This window comes from Sminthopsis crassicaudata, chromosome 3 (assembly GCF_048593235.1).
Source record: "Sminthopsis crassicaudata isolate SCR6 chromosome 3, ASM4859323v1, whole genome shotgun sequence".
Classification (NCBI taxonomy): Eukaryota; Metazoa; Chordata; class Mammalia; order Dasyuromorphia; family Dasyuridae; genus Sminthopsis; species Sminthopsis crassicaudata.
Window position 1 is genome coordinate 46,383,351 of NC_133619.1, and position 16,214 is coordinate 46,399,564.

Below are 16,214 nucleotides of genomic sequence, written 5' to 3' on the forward strand. Positions count from 1 at the left end.
GCTTGAAAAATCATTCATATTTACCAGAAATTGTCAGTGTACTCAGGCATAGATTATATGTGAGACTTATTATACTTCTGATATTCTTCTTGTAATTTACAATGCTTATAATTAGAAATTCATAAAAACTTCTTTCTCCTTATATATGAAAAATATTATTTTATCTCAATGTAGCATTGTCTTGACACTGTTAAGGAAAACAATATATTGGAGCAGGCTGATTTTTGGTTGGGACAGAAACTCTTGAATTTCTCACCATAACCTCAATCTCTGCTAACCCTAGGACTGGCAAGTGCCAACTTTTAGTCTATCAGGCTAGCTCCTCCCATCTTACAAATGATGATAAGAAAAAAAAATCGAAGACACCCATAGGGTAAGAATAGGCAGGATGCACTCCAGTACAAGTCACAAAGACAAAGTTCTGTGAAGAACAAGCACCAGGACAAATAAAAAGAAAATTCAGTTTCCACATAAAGGCTGATGGCTTCTATATCTTCCCTTTCCCCTTTTCCCTTGTTCACTAAGTAAGCACATGTATTTGAGGGAAATGCTTGTCCCACAGGTTAGAAAGCTTACCTTGTTTTCTTAAATCTCTCTCTCTCTCTCTCTCTCTCTCTCTCTCTCTCTCTCTCTCTCTCTCTCTCTCCTCTCTCTCTCTCTCTCTCTCTCTTTCTCTCTCTCCTCTCTCTTTCTCTCTCTCTCTCTCTCTCTCTCTCTCTCTCTCTCTCTCTCTGTCTCTCTCTCTGTCTCTCTCTCTCTGTCTCTCTCTCTCTGTCTCTCTCTCTCTCTCTTCTCTCTCTCTCTCTCTCTCTCTCTCTCTCTCTCTCTCTCTCTCTCTCTTTCTCTGTCTCTGTGTGTCTTTCTCTGTCTCTTTCTTTCTGTCTTTGCCTCTGGCTCTCTCTTTGTTTCTCCCTCATTGTCTCTCCCTGTCTCTCTCTCTATCTCTCTATCTGTCTTTCTCTCTCCTCTGTCTCTGTCTTTGTCTGTTTCTCTTTTTGTCTCTATGTATAACTATATAGATAAGTATAGATTTATGGATAGAAATATAAAATCTTTCAGTATTAAGAATACCATGCCAAAGTCCAATTATAACCACCAAGAAGGCTTAAAACTCAAACAAACCCTGAAAGAAGGCCTTTTAACATGTGTGGAATTGTCCAAATGCACTTTCATCTTCTATGTCACAAACATGAGGAACAAATTGAAGGATATCAGGAGTGACTGGAAGCCCAGCTGTATTTTCTTTGGCAAGAACAAGGTTGTGATAGTAGCTTTGGTATGAGGTTCAGCAGGACAACCTGTCCCAGGTCAAGAAGCTGAGGGAAGTCTGATTCCTCTTCCATAAAAAAATGAAGAAGGAAGTCAGTGAATCATTCATTTAGTATACAGAGATGGATTACACTTGGACTGATGGCAAAAATATTATTTTCAGCATTATCCGGGAACGCTTGATGAGCCTCAGCTGAGACAGCTTGGTCTGCCTACTGCCCACAGAAAAAATGTGGTGACCCTGATCTCTTACTATGCTGACCTTTGAGCAGACCCGATCCTGAAGCAATTTCCACTGGAGATGGCAGAATTCAGGGGTGACATCAAATATCTGTGGCAGGCTGAGTCAGGGAGGTTTGAACATCTTGGAGAAGGATGACCACAATGATAACAGTGGCTCTCCACATGAATCAGAAAGACCAGAGGCTGATAATTGACTGGAGACAGCTCCTCCCAGGAGTCCTCTCTGCAAGGCAAATGACTTCAAGCCAGTCCAGTTTCTCAGAGCTATTTCTTCCTTACTTTAATGGAATTGAGTCTTCTTTTGCAGGACTCTCAGGAGGGAGACTGGTGCAGGTCATGCTTGACTGCTTGTATATAGGATAAGTGTCCTATGTTGTCCTGTGTATATAGGATCAGTGTCCCTGTTTTTTGTTTTGTTTCTTAAACTGTCACTTTTAATAAACACAACTAACTACTGACATTTGCCAATCTATGTGTCCTTCAAATGCAATGCAGAGGTGGACTCTTGGGAAAGATCTTCCCTGTGACATGAACTATATAATGTATTGCAGTGGTTCTTTAATATGTTGGGGCTTAGAACTGTAGAAGATAATTAAGTTTTTGATTGTTTTTAGTCAACTTTGTAGAAAACATAAAAAATAATTCTCATCCTGACTACTATTAGGCAATGAGACAGCAGTTACTGGAGAACTGTGACTCCTGGCTGGCATGGTATTGAGACAGGGCTGCTGCCACATTTCTCCTCTTTGTTTTGACTAGTTTAAGAGGGAAGTTACTCCTTAGGGGTAAGACCTATGGGAAAAGTCATGAACAAGATGCCCCACAACCTTTAGCAAGTAGTTTAGCACACCACCATGAATGCTAGAAATGTTTTTTTCCCCTGACAGTAGGATGAGATTATCAAGATATGATTCTTTAATTGATTTTACTTCTTAACTTTGAAAAGTTCACCATTAACGTGGTCTCTTTTACCCTCCCCCTTCTCCTCTTCCCCTCTTTCTCTCTCCCTCTCTCCTTTGCCCTCCCCTTCTGGTTCTCCATCCCACTCTGGCAATCTCAGTCTATCTCTGTCTCTGTCTGTCTCTTTGTCTCTGTGTATCTCTCTGTCAGTTATACATTTTCCTTGTTATTCCTCATACATGGTACTCCAACTTCCTTCCCTGTGCTTTTGTATTGCTTACTCCATATCCCTAACAGGCTCTTTCTCCTTATCTGTACTCCTTAGCAGGAAGGCTACTTGTCTACTGGAAGCCTTTCTTGATCATCAGCTGATAGTGCTCTTCCTTCAGAATTGTCTTGCATTTTTTTCTTGAAAGAACTGTATATAATTTGAGAGGGAAATGTCACAAAAAGAAATAATTGTATGTGGTAAAAATCTCTCCCTGGAATATAAGATTTATTGTAAAATTGGAAAATTTGGAACTCATGCTAAGAGATTATGTCTCTGAGTCTAAAACTCTCACTACTTTTATTTCTAGAGCAATTTTCAAGACAGGGAAGAACCCAAAGTTCCAGAGAATATTAATCTTTGATCTTTACTGTATGCAGTTTTCCCATATATTTCTCTTTGGAAAGTTCTATGTACCTATAGTTTGCTTCCCTTGGACTATTTCTCCATATATGGCATTAAGCATTTTATGTGAAACATGACAAAAGATGAGGTATACTTCTAGTTTTATGAAGAGAAAAGAGGATGATCATTTTGAGTGTGGGAAAGTAGCAGCAGCTTGTTCATTTATCTCAGCTCATAGCCCTATTAGACAGACTGCTGGCAGAAGGGAAGGCCTTGTCCCAATTCACTGTCTATGAGCAGCCTCCCCCAGGTGCCCAGGGATCAGCTGTGACTGTATGAATAGACATTATGCCAGGGTGAGAAGCCCTCTGTGAATAAATGCCTCCCACAGCATAGAACCCATCTGTGAAAAGGGAGCAGCAGCGATATTGCCCATCCATGAAATGAGTGAAGCTGCAGTAGGTGTGACATCCCATCCTTTAAACCTGCTCACTTCTATCTGCATTTATAGTCTGAGTTTAAGCCTTTGTAGATGGTAGCAGCAATTCAACAAACTTTTAAGTAAATCTTCCTCTATTAGACTCTGGGAAATGATAGGTAATATCTATGTCCTGGAGGACCAGATAATAGGTAACGGAAAAAATACAGACAATCATTCTGTCAGCATGAGGGAGGACCAGAAATGGTTAGGGAAGTAGAACATGGTAGCACAGTGTAGAGAATGGAATATTGGGTTTGGAGTGAGGAAGCTATGGATTCAGATTCCCCTATCAGGACATTTCCCCATCACAGTTTTACACTCGGGAGATGGTCTTGGGGAACAACTTTAGAATTCAATTGGCAAATCATGTCTCATCTCCATTGTCAGAGCCACACAGGCCCTCAAATTTCTGCTCTCACCAATTATTCTTCCACTCAGTTGCCAAGATTATTTTTTATATTTTTATATACTTATATTTTATATATGATATGACATATATTATACATATTTAAATATATTTTATTTAAATCTCACTGCACCTTAGGTCCTTTCTGCCTTTCTAGTATTCTTATTTCTTGATCCCCACTCCCTGTATAATTTAAACACGCTAGTGTACGAATAGTTTTTTAAACACAATGCACTCAATCTCTCATCCCTTTGCCTTTTCAGGATTATCCCTTCTGCCTGGATATACTACTTTTTCACCTCCAATCTTCCTCAGACACAGGCCAAATACCATCTAATGTAGGAACTTTTTCTTTCTTAAGATTTCTTTTTTCAGATTACCTTTTATTTCTTGCAGGGATCTGGTTATGCATGTGTTGTTTTTCTCATTAGTATATATGGTTGTTGAGGGTAGAAACTGATTTTTGACTTTTTTCTGTCTTCTGTAATACCTAGACTAGTGCATGATCTTGGGCCAAAGATTTTTTTAAATGAATGGATTGGATTCAATGACTTCTATAAACCTTTTCAAATATTTCTATTTAAAAAAGAGAACTATCCTATTCAATGTTCCCTTCCTTCTTGTAGTTCTCTTATTTTTTAAATAATATTTTATTTTTACCTGGTTACATGAAAAAAAATTTAAACATTTAAAAAAACTTTGAGTTCTAAATTATTTCCCTTCTTCTCTCCTTACCACCCCCTCATTAAGAAGGCAAGATATAGTTTATACATGTGAAGTCATGCAAAACAGTTCCATATTAGTCATATTGTGAAAGAAAACACAGACCAAAAAACCCTCAAAAATTAAAGAAAAGATGTTCCAATTCTTTCTCTGAGAATGCATAGCACTTTTAACATAACTGTTTAAACATTGTCTTAGATCATTGTATTACTAAGAATAGCTAAATCATTCACAGACGATCATCTTACAGGATTGCTGTTATTTTATACACAGTACACTTCACTTTGCGCCAGCTCATGGAAGTCTTTCCAGGTTTTTCTGACAGTATTTTGCTCATCATTTCTTAGAACACAATACTCTTCCACCATGATCACATGCAACAATTTGTTAGCCATTCTCCATTTGATGAACATTTCTCAACTTCCAGTTCTTTGTCACCAGAAAAATACTGCTATAAATATTTTTGTACATAAAAGTCCATTTTCAAAAAAACATCTTTTAGGATATAGACCTATTTAGTGGTATTGCTGGATCAAAGGGTATGTAATATTTTGATAGTTCCTTTGTCATCTTCCAAATGTGACAGAATGAAAGAATCAGTTCACAACTCCACTAACAATGTGTTAATGTCTCATTCCCCCCACATCCTCTTTAATATTTGATATTTTCCTTTTTTGGTACCAATCTAATAGGTATAAGGTAGTAACTGAGATTTTTTTTCTTTTTCTCATGTGGATATAAATAGCTTTGATTACTTCATCTGAAAACTATTCATATCTTATGATCTTTTTGAGTTGAAGAATGACTTTTACTTTTATAAATTTGACTCAATTCTATGACGCCTTTCAAGAAAATGGAAACTGACAATATGTTCACCAATTGAAGAATGGCTAAGTTATGATATATCAATGTTATGGAATATCATTGTTCTATAAAAGATAATCAGCAGGATGATTTCAGAAAAGCCTGGAGAGACTTGCATGAACTGAGTGCAGTGAACAGAGCCAGAAGGTCATTGTACATGGCAACAACAAGATTATGCAATGATCAATTCTGATGGACATGGCTCTTTCCAACAATGAGATGATTCAAGCCACTTCCAATTGCCTTGTGATGAAGAAAGCCATAAACACCCAGAGAGGACTGTAGGAACTAAGTGTGGATCACCACATAGTATTTTCACTCTTTTTGTTGTGGTTTTCTTGTTTTTTTTTTTTTTCTTTCTCATCATTTCCCTTTTTAATCTGATTTTTCTTGCGAAGCAGGATAACTGTAGAACTATGTATAGAATTGCACATATTTGACATATATTGGAGTAATTTCTATCTAGGGGAGGGGGTCGGAGACAGGGAGTGAAAAAATTTGGAACATGAGGTTTTGCAAGGGTGAATGTTTAAAATTAGCCATGCATATATTTTGAAAATAAAAAAAGTTTTAATTAAAAACAAAACCAAAAAAAAAAAAAAAAAAGAAAAAGAAATGAAGCCTTTATTACAGAGACTTAATGGATTTTTTTTCCAAAATTACTATTGTTAATTGTACATCCTCCCACCCTATCCCTCTCTCATTTATTCTCTTTCTTCTTCTCTCTCCCCTCCCATTTTTACTCCTTTTCCCTCTCTTGCTCTCCCTCGTGCTCTCGCTCTCCCTTTCTTTATCTCTACTTTTATCATTTTCCTTCTCAAAAGTGTGTGTTTGACTACCCTGCTCCTCCAATCTACCCTCCTTTTTATCCCCTTCTCTTATCCCCTTCTCTTATCCCCTTCTAATCCCACTTTTCTGAAATATAATATAGATTTTTACACCCAATTGAGTATGTATGCCATTCCCTCTTTGAGCCAATTCTAAAGAGGGTAAGATTCAATTACTCTCCTTCCCCTAACCCTCTTCTCATCTATCATAAATTCTTTCTCTTCCTTCTTTTATGTGACATAACTTGCCTTAGTATTAACTCTCCTTTCCCTTTCTCTCAGTACATTCCTCTCTCACATCTTAATTTTATTGTCTTAAGTATCATCCTTTCATATTGAACTCACACCTCTGCCTTCTGGCAGCATATACTCCTTCAAACTACTGTATATAATGAGAAATGTCTTATAAGTTAAAAGTATCATCTCACACACAGATCAATCCTATTAAGTTAGCTTTGATTTCCTTTTCTTGTCTACTTTTTATGAGTATGACTATTTTTATAAGACTCTTGAGTCTCCTATTTGAAAGTCAATTCTTTTGCTCAGCTCTGGTCTTTTCATCAAGAATGTTTAAAAGTCCTCTCTTTCATGGAATATCCAATTTTTCTACTGAAGGTTTAACTCAGTTTTTCTGGGTAATCCTAACTCTTTTATCCTCCAGATATCATATCCAATGCCTTCTGATACCTTGATGTAAAAGCTGCTAAATCTTGTCTTATCCTGACTGTGACTCTGTGAAACTTTAATTGTTTCTTTCTGGTTGCTTGCAGAATTTTCTCCTTCACCAGTGAATTCTAGAATTTGGTGGTAATACTTCTAGGAGTTTTCATTTTGAGAACTCTTTTAGGAGGTGATTAGTGGAGTTTTTCAATTTTGATTTTACCCTTTGGTTCTGGAATGTCAGTGTACTTTTCTTGATAATTTCTTGAAAAATTATGTTTAATATATTTTATTTATTCTGACTTTTAGATAGTCCAATAATTACCTCTCTTGGATCGATTTTCCAGGCAGTTGTTTATTCAGAGAGATGTTTCATATTGTCTTCTATTTCTTTCATTTTAAAACATTTTTTCATATTTCTCATAGTTATTAGCTTATATTTGCTCGATTTGAATTTTTAGGAAATTATTTTCTTCAATAAACTATTATAATTCATTTTACATTTGGCCAGTTCAACTTTTTCAGACATTCTTCTCCTCATGGGCTTTTGTACTTCCTTTACTATATGGTCTAGTCTTTTTTTTTTAAGTGTTATTTTCTTCAGCATTTTTTCTCTCCTTTTCCAAGCTGTTGGCTCATTCTTCATGATATTCTTGCATCCCTCTTATTTCTCTTTCCAATTTTTCCTTTACTTCTCTTCTTGATTTTCAAAATTCTTTTTTTTTAGTTCTTCCATGACCTGAGACCAATTTATATTTTTCTCGAAAGCTTTGGATGTAGGAGTTTTTACTTAGTTGTCTTCTGAATGGGTACTTTGATCATCCTTGTCACTATAGTAACTTTCTAAGGTAAGAATCTTTTCTTTTGTTGTTGGTGTTTGCTCATTTCTTTAGTCTGTTACTTGACTTTAACTTTTTGTTAAAGTTGGGCTCCATTTACAGAGAGAAGAGTACATCATCCCAAACTTTAAAGATTTTATGCTGTTTTTAGAAACCTGTATGTTTTCAATCCTTCCAAGTTGGTATGGTCTAAGGAGAAGTGTGTTTGTTACTCTCCTGGCTTTTGCTTTGGTCTGTGAGTGTCCACAAGTACTCTTTTCTGTCCTGGAACTGTGAAGAGGGTCCACAAGCTTTGGTGTGCTGATGTTTGTAGTCAACCTGGGACTGCCACCAAGGGCTGCATCCTAGGTTATGAGCAAACCAACAAAGTCCTGCCTCAGTGGCAGCAAAGAGACCCCTGTTATCTCCTTCTGATCAGCTGTTTGATCCCTCTTGCTATCTGAGAGCTTTAGAAGTGAAAACAGCTGCAGCTGATTCAGTGGCACCCAATAGTCTGCTCTGCTGGAGACTGTTTTTCACTGCCAGAGCCTGTGTTGGATGTGTTTCACTCTAATCCAGGTATAACAGCTCTGTTCTGCTGACCTAAGCTGTGGGCTGGGAAGTTATTTCATCCCGTCTTTTCATAGATTTCTATGGCTCCAGAAATTTATTTTATGGCATTATTTAAGGTATTTGGGGGAAAGCTCAGGTGAAGCACTCTCTTTTCTGTGCCATCTTGGCTCCCTCCCTCTCTCATACATTTTGACTGCTATATCAAAGACTGTTAACCTGTTTTGTGTTGACTTAAACTCTCACATTTTCCAATTGCTATATGTTTTCATTTTGAGCCTTTCCTTGTACTTAGGTATGTGTATTCTTTTAATTTCTTTGCCTTTCTGGCTTCCAAACTGATGTTGCTGTGACTTTTGAGTTTGATAGCACATTCTGAACCTTTAGGACTAGAACGGACCTTGGTCATTACCTTCTTCATTTCCCTCCTTTTTGAAATGAAACCTGAAACTGAGGGACAGACAGTTTAAAATTATTTTCCCAAAACTATACAGAGAAGTAGTTGAGCCAAGATTCAAACTCATTTGTTCATAATTGAAATGCAATGTTTCCCTCACTCTATCACATTGTCTCTCCCAATGGGCTCTGCTTTTTTTGGTTCTTATTCCATTCCCCTATTGCATGACCTGCTGTGGTCTTCAATCCGACTGGAAAGATTGCAAGATGACTTTGGGGATCAGTTACGTGCAATAAATTACCCCATTGGTATTCTCCAAATTTAGCCAAAATCTTGGCAGTAGAATTTGTAGAATCAGACTTTCATTTGGTTCAAGAAATCTCATCTTCTCCATTCAGTCTATAGGAGAGGTTGGAATTCCAGGAGAAAACTTGTTACTTGCCCACCAAGACCCAGGTGAGTGAAATGAAAATAGATGCTGTTATGGGAACCAAGAAACCAGATAAAAAAGGTAATTCCAGAGGACATGAGTTTTGGCTCGTGGTGGTGCTCCAAAACATTGCAACATAAGCAAACTTTGAATTTGTTTGCTCTTATATGGTCTACGTGGTCTTGTTTCACATAACTATTCTGGAAAACGATTATACATTAATCATGACCCAAGTATGTTTATATTGTAGTGGAGGTTTTTCTTACCCAAATCTACTTCCAAAGAAAGAGTAGAGCTGATTTTGTAGGATCACTATCTCCATCCATAGAAGTAAGTACAAATGAGCCTTAATCTTTTTTCTAACATCTCTTTCTGTAAATATAATTGTGTCGGGGGGGCGGAGCCAAGATGGCGGAGAAGAAACACACTACTCAGTGAACGTCCTCACTCCCTCACAACCAATTAGATAAATTAAGTCTCAAAATTAGCTCAGGACTGATAGATACCACAAGGACTGGAAGCACGACTTACCAGCTGAAGAGAATCTGGAGTTTCAACAGGAGAGGTCAGTTCTCAGGGGAGGAATAAGAAAGACCAGCACAGACGGTGGGGTAGGGGCACACTGCGCCCATTGCGCTGGGAGGGGCTCTGGGATCAGAGAAGCCACTGAGGTAAAGGAATCTGGCACAGGCTGTTAGCTCTTCTCTGCTAATTATTTAGCAGTTCAGAAGAGAAAGCCAAAATATTTTAAAACTCAGATTAGATTTCCCCCCCCCCCACCCTGGGGCAGACTCGGCACCAGGGGGTGTGGCCTCAGCTACCTCCTGAGAATAGTTAAGAGACTGACAAGTGGGTGGATACGGCCCAAGGCAACACACAAGGCCTAGCTTAGCTGGAGGGAGTGGAACTCAGCTCCAGGAAGTCCCAGAGAAGCGGAACCTTTGAACTAGGGACCGCGGTTTCTGGAAGACACTTCCAGTTTGAGCACAGGGGCTTCTCACGTCACCTGCTGCAGACGTCCACTCCCCACCCGGACACATAGGCTGAGCTTCTTGCTGTCTTCACTATTCTACGCCCTCAAAGCACAGCAGTGCTAATCACCTCTGAGGCACTTCCAGGGAGGGGGTGGGGAACTCTCTCCCAGAGCTCTCTCTTAGCGCGGGCGCAGGGGCCGCTGCATCCATCCGGTCTGGGAGGAAGCTGGTAAAGAAGTAAATAATTTCCTACCCCAGGGACAGACCCCAAAACATTTTTTAAGTATGAGCAAAAAAGCTAGAAAAACTATAGATTCCTTCTATACAGAGAAAGAGCGGGTATCCAACCCCGAGGAAGTTAACAGCAAAGATTCAGAAGATAACAACCTAAAGGGGAACGATTCCTGCCCCCCATCACATAACTCTCTCCTAGAAGAAGCTCTTAAGAAATTGAGGGAGATTGAAGAAAAATGGGGCAAGGAAAGGGAAGTTATGATAGAAAATAACAACGTCCTGAAATTGGAGTTGGAAAAAATAAAGAATTCACAGGAGATGCAGGGAAACAAAATTAGTGAATTAGAAAAGGTTAAAAAAACACAGGAAAGTAGGATTTCTGAATTGGAAAAGATAAAAAAGTCTCAAGAAAATAGAATTTCTGAATTGGAAAAAGAAAATAATTCTCAAAAAAAAAAAATTAGGGAAATGGAAAAAAATTCAATAGAGCAAAATAATTCATTTAAAAACGAAATTGGGCATTTACAAAAAGAACTAAAAACTGTGAAAGAAGAAAATAACTCCTTAAAAGTCAGGATGGAACAAATAGAAATGAATGATTCACAGAGAACCCAAGAATCAGTCAAACAAAACAAAAAAAATGAGAAGCTGGAGAACAACGTCAAATACTTACTGGGAAAATCTATAGACCTGGAAAATAGATCTAGGAGAGATAATCTGCGGATTATTGGACTTCCAGAAAACTATGACCAAAAAAAGAGCCTAGATTCTATTTTACAGGAAATTATCAAAGAGAACTGTCCAGAGATAATAGAAACAGAAGGGAAAGTAGATGTGGAAAGAATTCATCGAACTCCTTCTGAAATAGACCCTAAAAAAAGAACACCACGGAATATTGTGGCTAAGCTGCAGAATTACCACACAAAGGAGAAAATCCTGCAAGCAGCTAGAAAAAAACAATTTAAATACCAAGGTGCCACAATAAGGGTCACCCAAGATCTGGCTGCCTCCACATTAAAAGATAGAAGGGCCTGGAACCTGATATTCCGTAAGGCAAAAGATCAAGGACTGCAACCAAGAATGAACTACCCAGCTAAGTTTAGCCTCTTTTTCCACGGAAGAAGATGGTCATTCAATGAAACAGAGGAATTCTATATGTTTCTAAGAAAAAAACCAGACTTAAACAAAAAATTTGATCTACATCCACAAGACTGAAGAGAAACAGAAAAAGGTACACAGAACCCTTGAGAACTGTAACTCTGTTGTGGGTATATAAAAAATACTCAAGGATAATTTGATTTTACTGATATAAAAGAAAAAAAGGGGGGTGTAGTAAAGGGAAGGAGGTCGGTTCAGAAAAAGGGGAAGGAGTGATAAAAAGAGGGAAACTACATCCCAGGAAGAGACATAGAAAATACACCATATCTGAGGGAACTTAGTGAGGGGGAGAATCATTGTGTGAATCTTACTCTCATCAGAAGAGGCTCAAAGAGTAAATAATTAACATATTTGTTTTTCAGAGAATTTTCTCTCACCTCATTAAAAGGGGGGAGAGGAAAAGGGAAAAGGAAAAGGGGAATAAGTGAAGGGACTTGGAGGGAGGGGGGAGGGATCCTAAAAAAAAAAAAAGAGGGAGGGTTGCGCGTCACAAGGGGGGTCTGTAAATTAAATATCGGGGAGGGGGATCAGGGGGGTCAAGGGAAAAAAGCATAATCTGGGCATAATACGATGGCAGGAAATACAGAATTAGTAATTTTAACTGTAAATGTAAATGGGATGAATGATCCCATCAAACGGAGACGGATAGTAGATTGGATCAAAAAGCAGAACCCTACAATATGTTGCCTACAGGAAACACACTTAAAGCAGGGAGATACATACAGAGTAAAGGTAAAAGGTTGGAACAGAGCCTATTATGCTTCAGGTAAAGCCAAAAAAGCAGGGGTAGCTATCCTTATCTCAGATCAAGCAAAAGCAGAAGTAGATCTCGTTAAAAAAGATAAGGAAGGAAACTATATCCTGCTGAAAGGTAGCATAAATAATGAAGCCATATCAATACTAAACATATATGCACCAAGTGGTATAGCATCTAACTATCTAAAGGAAAAGTTAAGAGAACTGCAAGAAGAAATAGACAGTAAAACTATAATAGTGGGAGATCTCAACCTTGCACTCTCAGATTTAGACAAATCAAACCACAAAACAAACAAGAAAGAAATTAAAAAAGTAAATAGAACATTAGAAAAACTAGGTATGATAGACCTTTGGAGAAAACTGAATGGCAATAGGAAGGAATATACTTTCTTCTCAGCAGTTCATGGATCCTATACAAAAATTGACCATATACTAGGACATAAAGATCTCAAAATTAAATGTAGGAAGGCAGAAATAATAAATGCCTTCTTCTCAGATCACAATGCAATAAAAGCTACATTCAGTAAAAAGTTAGGGGTAAATAGACCAAAAAGTAATTGGAAACTGAATAATCTCATCTTAAAGAATGACTGGGTGAAAGAGCAAATTATAGAAACAATTAACAATTTCACCCAAGATAATGATAATGATGAGACATCATATCAAAATCTTTGGGATGCAGCTAAAGCGGTAATAAGGGGAAATTTTATATCTTTAGAGGCTTATTTGAAGAAAATTGAGAAAGAGAAGATTAACGAATTGGGCTTACAACTTAAAAGGCTAGAAAAAGACCAAATTATAAACCCCCAACCAAAAATTAAACTCGAAATACAAAAATTAAAAGGAGAAATCAATAAAATTGAAAGTAAAAAAACTATTGAATTAATAAATAAAACCAAGAGTTGGTTTTATGAAAAAGCCAATAAAATAGATAAACCTTTGGTAAATTTGATCAAAAAAAAGAAAGAGGAAAATCAAATTGATAGTCTTACAAATGAAAAGGGGGATCTTTCCACCAATGAAGAGGAAATTAGAGAAATAATAAGGAGTTACTTTGCCCAACTTTATGCCAATAAATTTGATAACTTAAGTGAAATGGATGACTTCCTCCAAAAATATAGGCTCCCTAGATTAACAGAGGAGGAGATAAATTGCTTAAATAGTCCCATTTCAGAAAAAGAAATAGAACAAGCTATTAATCAACTCCCCAGGAAAAAATCCCCAGGGCCAGATGGATTCACATGTGAATTCTACCAAACATTTAAAGAACAATTAGCCCCAATGTTATATAAATTATTTGAAAAAATAGGGGATGAAGGAGTCCTACCAAATTCCTTTTATGACACAGACATGGTACTGATACCTAAACCTGGTAGATCGAAAACTGAGAAAGAAAATTATAGACCAATCTCCTTAATGAATATTGATGCTAAAATCTTAAATAAGATATTAGCAAAAAGACTTCAGAAAATCATCTCCAAGATAATACACTATGATCAAGTAGGATTTATTCCAGGAATGCAGGGCTGGTTTAATATTAGGAAAACTATTAATATAATTGACCATATTAATAATCAAATTAATAAGAACCATATGATCATCTCAATAGATGCAGAAAAAGCATTTGACAAAATCCAACATCCATTCCTACTAAAAACTCTTGAGAGTATAGGAATAAATGGATTATTCCTTAGAATAACCAGGAGTATATATTTAAGACCGTCAGTAAGCATAATATGCAATAGAAATAAACTGCAACCTTTCCCAGTAAGATCAGGAGTGAAACAAGGTTGCCCACTATCACCATTACTATTCAATATAGTACTAGAAACGCTAGCCTCGGCAATAAGAGCCGAGAAAGAGATTCAAGGAATTAGAGTAGGAAATGAGGAAATTAAACTATCACTTTTTGCAGATGACATGATGGTATACTTAGAGAACCCCAAAGACTCTGCTAAAAAGCTACTAGAAATAATTCAAAATTTCAGCAAAGTGGCAGGATACAAAATAAATCCACATAAATCCTCGGCATTTTTATATATCACTAACAAAATGCAACAGCAAGAGATACAAAGAGAAATTCCATTCCAAACAAATGTTGATAGTATAAAATATTTGGGAATCCATCTACCAAAGAAAAGTCAGGAATTATATGAGAAAAATTACAAAACACTTGCCACAAAAATAAAATCAGATTTAAATAATTGGAAAGACATTCAGTGCTCTTGGATAGGCCGAGCGAATATAATAAAGATGACAATACTCCCCAAACTAATCTATTTATTTAGTGCTATACCAATCAGACTCCCAAGAAACTATTTTAATGACCTAGAAAAAATAACAACAAAATTCATATGGAAGAATAAAAGGTCAAGAATTGCAAGGGAACTAATGAAAAAAAACTCAGAGGAAGGTGGTCTAAGTGTACCTGATCTAAAGCTATATTATATAGCAGCAGTCACCAAAACCATTTGGTATTGGCTACGAAATAGACCGGTAGATCAGTGGAACAGATTAGATACAAAGGACAAAAAAGGGTACATCTATAGCAATCTAATCTTTGACAAACCCAAAGATTCCAACATTAGGGATAAAAATTCATTATTCGGAAAAAACTGTTGGGAAAACTGGAAATTAGTATGGCAGAAATTAGATATGGATCCACACTTAACACCATATACCAAGATAAGATCAAAATGGGTCCATGATTTAGGCATAAAGAGGGAGATAATAAATAGATTAGAGGAACAGAGGATAATCTACCTCTCAGACTTGTGGAGGAGGAAGGAATTTATGACCAGAGGAGAACTAGAGATCATTATTGATCACAAAATAGAAGATTTTGATTACATCAAACTAAAAAGTTTCTGTACAAATAATACTAATGCAAACAAGATTAGAAGGGAAGTAACAAATTGGGAAAATATTTTTAAAAACAAAGGTTCTGACAAAGGTCTCATTTCCAAAATATATAGAGAACTGACCATAATTTATAAGAAACCAAACCATTCTCCAATTGATAAATGGTCAAAGGATATGAACAGACAATTCTCAGAGGAAGAAATTGAAACTATATCCACTCACATGAAAGAGTGTTCCAAATCACTACTGATCAGAGAAATGCAAATTAAGACCACTCTGAGATACCACTACACACCTGTCAGATTGGCTAAGATGACAGGAACAAATAATGACAAATGTTGGAGGGGATGTGGGGAAATTGGGACACTAATACATTGCTGGTGGAGTTGTGAAAGAATCCAGCCATTCTGGAGAGCAATCTGGAATTATGCCCAAAAAGTTATCAAACTGTGCATACCCTTTGACCCAGCAGCGCTACTACTGGGATTATATCCCAAAGAAATACTAAAGAGCGGAAAGAGACATATATGTGCCAAAATGTTTGTGGCAGCTCTTTTTGTTGTAGCTAGAAACTGGAAGATGAATGGATGTCCATCAGTTGGAGAATGGTTGGGTAAATTGTGGTATATGAAAGTTATGGAATATTATTGCTCAGTAAGAAATGACCAGCAGGAGGAATACAGAGAGGGTTGGAGAGACTTAAATCAACTGATGCTGAGTGAAATGAGCAGAACCAGAAGATCACTGTATACTTCAACAACGATACTGTATGAGGATGTATTCTGATGGAAGTGGAAATCTTCAACATAAAGAAGATCCAACTCACTTCCAGTTGATCAATGATGGACAGAGGTAGATACACCCAGAGAAGAAACACTGGGAGGGGAATGTAAATTGTTAGCACTAATATCTGTCTGCCCAGGTTGCATGTACCTTCGGATTCTAATGTTTATTGTGCAACAAGAAAATGATATTCACACACATGTATTTTACTTAGACTATATTGTAACACATGTAAAATGTATGGTA

General features: G+C 37.0%; 1 pseudogene; it reads left to right on the forward strand.

Annotated features, from left to right (window-relative positions):
* Positions 1-1,072: 1,072 nt before the first annotated feature.
* On the forward strand, positions 1,073-1,648 carry LOC141561864 (mRNA turnover protein 4 homolog; annotated as a pseudogene).
* Positions 1,649-16,214: the final 14,566 nt, after the last annotated feature.